We start from the raw sequence: 4784 nt of genomic DNA on the forward strand, positions 1-4784 counted from the left end.
GACTGGGTGGATTAAAAAACAGAAATTTGTTTTCTTACAGTTCTGGAGGCTGGAAGTGTCGGGTCAAGGTGCTGGCAGATTTGGTTCCCGCTGAGAGCTCTCTTCCTGACTTGCAGTTAGCTGCCTTCTTGCTGCATCAAGTGGCCTTTCCTCTGGGGCATGTGGACAGAGGAAGAGAGAGAGAGAAGGAGAGAAAGGGAGATGGGGAGAGAGGGAGAGAGGAAGTGAGGAGAGGGGGTAGAGGGGGAGGGGGAAGGAGGGAGGGAGAGAGGGAGGGAGATCCCTTCCTCTTATTATAAGGCCAAAAATCCTATCAGGTGAGGGCCCCACCCATAAGACCTTATTTAATCTTAATTACCTTCTAAATGCCTTATCTCCGAATACTCACATAGTAAAGTTAGGACATCAACATATGAATTTTGGGTGAGAATTCAGCCCACAGCTTAAAATTCATTTCCTTCTCACGGGCAAAAAACATTCAATCCACCCCAACGGCCACAAAAGTCTTAACTCATTGCAGCATCAATCTAAAGTCTAAAGTCCAAAGTCTCATCTCAATATCATCTGAATCAGGTACAGATGAGACTCAAGGTAAGAGTCATCCTGAAGGAAAATTCCTCTCCAGCTGTGAACCTGTGAAACTAGACTAGTATGTGCTTCCAAATACAGTGGTGGGACAGGCATAGCGTAGATATTCCGGTTCCAGAAGGTAGAAGTTGGAAAGAAAAAACACGTGACAGGCCCTAAACTAGCCCAAAACCTAGGAAGGCAAATTTCATGAGATCTTAAGGCTCAGAAATAATTCGCTTGCCTTGATGTTCAGCCCTCCAGGCCCCCTGGCAAGATTCACTGCAATCTTTTTCTCGCACACACCTCAAATTTCCAGTCTCTACCCATTACCCATTTCCAAAAACACTTCCATGTTTTTAGGTATTTGTTACAGTGGTACTCCACTTCTCAGTACCAAAATCTGTATTAGTCAGTTGTGGCTGCCATAACAAATTCCACAGACTGGGTGGTTTAAACAATAGAAATTTATTTTCTCACAGTCTTGGAGGCTAGAAGTCCCAGATCAAGGTCCAGCAAGGTCCATGTCTCGTGAGAGATCTCTTCCTGGCTTGCAGACAGCCTCCTTTGTACTGTTTCCTCACCTGGCCTTTCCTCTGTGGCATGCCTCTCTCCTCTCTTTTTATAAGATTTCCAGTCCTATTGGATTAGGGCCTCACCCTTATGACCTCCTTTAGCTTTGATTACCTCCTGAAGGCCCTATCTCTGAACACAGTCATATTGGGAGTTAGGGCTCCAAAGTATGATTTGCTGGATGGGGTACAATTCAGTTCCTAGCAAGATGGTCTACAGCACACAACTTTTTCTAAAGCACAAATTTGATGAGAATGAAACAAATATTTCTGGGCTTAGTAAGTGGAGATGATTGGACATGAATAGATAACATGATTTTCCTTTATTCTCATACATTGTTCCACATGGCAACCTATTATTCCAGCTAACTAGAGTATTTTAATTAGGTACCATTATTAGTCACAATGAAGTACAAACCTATGGTTTAACTGTAGCTGTAATAACTCTTTTTCTAACTATAAAAAAAGTATGATGTGAATTTTTTTACAGGAGTGAGAAAAATATAAACTAGGTAATGCAAGTGAGATTTACCCTGAAATTATGGGCAATTACCTAGAGCTTAGAGACGATTAAAACCTAAAAGCATGTGCTCTCTTACCTCTGGGGTTGCCCTCTTAGACTGATTATGCACATTTGTCCCCCTACAGACAAGGCAACTGAGTTGGTTACATTCTTCTTTCACTCGTGTGTACCGTGGCTAACTCTACAGAGTAAAGCCAAGAGTTCTGCGATTGACTTTGAGAAAAAATGAATTTAAACTTGTAGAGTCCAAGGATTAATATATCCTCTGGAACAGAGTCTATGTTATATCTTGCTTCAAAAGTAATATGCAATAGTAGTTTTCTTCTGACAAATGTACCACATTTATAACATGCCTCCAGCCTGTCCTTCAGTGGCTTCTCTCAAAAAATGACAGACAAAATTGCTTAGCATATCCACATGGACCTGGATTTCCTGACCCCTACATTGCTTTCTAACCACATTTCAACCCATACTCACTCTTGTGCTCTCTGATACTGGCATCATCATACTGGACCCAAAGGAAAACAATATGGCAACTCTTACAACAAAATATTTCAGTGAGGGCTCGATAAAGGAAGTGCTTACAAATATTTGAGTGAAACAGATTGAAACGACACCCAAAAGTGCTATCACCCTGAGGACCAAAGGGATTGTGGGATGGGAGTGGTTATGGAACCTGCGAAGAGAGACTCCCTTTAGAGAAGACCTGAAAGAAACCACAGCCTTTAGTGGAAGGACATTGCCTAAGGCAACCCCACAGGGAGGAAGCCAGAGAAATGAATGTCTTGACTTCTTTATCCTCCCTTCAGTTTCTTTGCTTGTTTATTTGGTCAGGGCTCCCCAGTGGCCAAATCTAACTACAAGCCAAAGTTGAGGGAGTCCATTGTTGTCGCCTAAACGGATCAGCTACTGTGGCGGACAGCTAGATGGTGACACTCTGGGTCAGAAGGCCTGAGAATCTGGAGGCCAGTGTTATAAGTCCCAGTCTGAGTCTAAAACTCCGAGAACAGGTGTTTTGGAGGGGCAAATTGAAATATCCTGCAAATGGGGTATCGCTATATTGTGTTTGTAATAATCTCTTCTGACAAACGGTGTTCCCATATGCCATTCCTTCTTCTTGAGGAATCCTTCTCTTCTGTTCACTTTGCTAGTTCCTATTTAGCCTTTGGATATTAGCTTAGAAAATCACTTGTTTAGGGAAGCCTTCATTAACTCTTTATTAGGCGAGATACATCAGGTTATGCTGTGATAATCACTAACACCGAAATCCCAGTGGCTTAATACAACAAAGGTGTATTTGTTACTAACAAGGCCAGCTTCATAGTCATGCAGTTGATGCAGTCATAGAAGGCCTCCATTCTCAGAAGGGCCAAAGTTCTGTTTAAGGCTCTGTTCTAATCATCTTGATATTCTTAAGGTTTTTTTTTTTAAATTGTGGTAAAATATACTTAATATGAATTTTACCATTTTTCAGTGTACAATTCAATGGCGTTCAGTACATTTACATTTTCATTAGGCCCTACAAACAGTACAGCTGATCCTGCTCACTGACAGCACGAGCTCATCATTGGAATCTATTCCAATTCAGTGAGCAATTCAGGTCTCCGGGATCTCCAGAACCTTCTAACTGCACCCTGGAAATACAAGCTTCCCTCATTGCCTTGGCAGAAGAAGAATCCTTCGAGAGTCAGGCACACCTGCTCTTCTCTATTTGTGCTTGGAAGTGACAAATATCATTTCCTATTCACAGAATTTGTCACGTGCCCAACTTAAGTGTAAGGCAGCTGGGAAACGGAGACTGATGGAAGTTTAATTAGCATGACGATCTCTACCACACCCCCATGATTATGTCAAATTCCCCAATTAGAAACTTCCATAACACCATATTACTTTCCTTCATCATTGGTTCAAAGCTGATATTTTACCAGTATGTAAATTGCATAAGAGCAAGTACGTGGTCTATTTTTGCCTTGAGCACCTGAGTCAGGACTTGGCACATGATGTTACTGTATTAGTCAGGGTTCTCCAGAGAAACAGAACCAATAAGGTATATATATATATGAGATTTATTATAGGAATTGGCTCACATAGTTATGTAAGCCAAGAAGTGCCATGATCTGCCATCTGCAAGCTGGAAAACAGGAATGCCAGTGGTGTAATTCACTCTGGGTCAGAAGGCCTGAGAATCTGGAGGCCAGTGTTATAAGTCCCAGTCTGAGTCTAAAACTCCGAGAACCAGGTGTGGTAATATCCAAGGACAGGATAAGATGCTGTCTCAGCTCAAGCAGAGAGAGCGAAATTCACTCCCCCTCCACATTTTTGTTCTATTCAGGCCCTCAATGGACTAGATGATATCCACTCACCTTGTCGAGGGCAGTCTTCTTCACTCAATCTACTGATTCAAATGCTAATCTTATCTGGAAACACCCTCAAAGACACTCCCAGACATAATGTTTTACCAGCTATCTGGGCATCCCTTAGCCTAGTCAAGTTGACATATGAAACTAACGTTCACAATTGCACAACAAATAGAATTGAGTTAATGAATGAACTAGAAACTCCCACAGTGGTTTATTCCAGTGGTTCTCCATCTGATTGGTCTCAGGATGCTTTTTCCTGTGCTATCCAGTAGATAGCTACTAGCTACACGTGCTATTACATTGACATTAAATAAAATAAAAAATTCAGTTTCTCAATCACACTAACACAAGTCAGGAGCTCAATAGCTACGTGTGAATAGTAGCTACCACATTGGACACAACAGAGAAAGAACATTCCCATGATTGCAGACAGCGTTATTGGAAACAGCTGCTTTACACTCTTAAAAGTTTAGAGACCTCAAAGAACTTTTGTTTATGTGGGTTATAACTATGGGTACTTCCTGTAGTAGAAATTTAATGGAAGAGTTTTAAAATATATTTTCAAATAATAATAGTAAACACTTTATATAACATATCTCTGTCTAGCTTAATAGAAGACAGATAGATTTTTTTTTCTTTTTCATGTGGAAGATTGGCCCTGAGCTAGCATCTGTGCCAATCTTCCTTTATTTTGTATGTGGGTTGCCACCACAGCATGGCATGATGAGTGATATAGGTGGACACTGGGGATCTGAATCTGCA

The sequence above is a fragment of the Equus przewalskii genome, chromosome 27 (assembly GCF_037783145.1).
Source record: "Equus przewalskii isolate Varuska chromosome 27, EquPr2, whole genome shotgun sequence".
Taxonomy (NCBI): domain Eukaryota; kingdom Metazoa; phylum Chordata; class Mammalia; order Perissodactyla; family Equidae; genus Equus; species Equus przewalskii.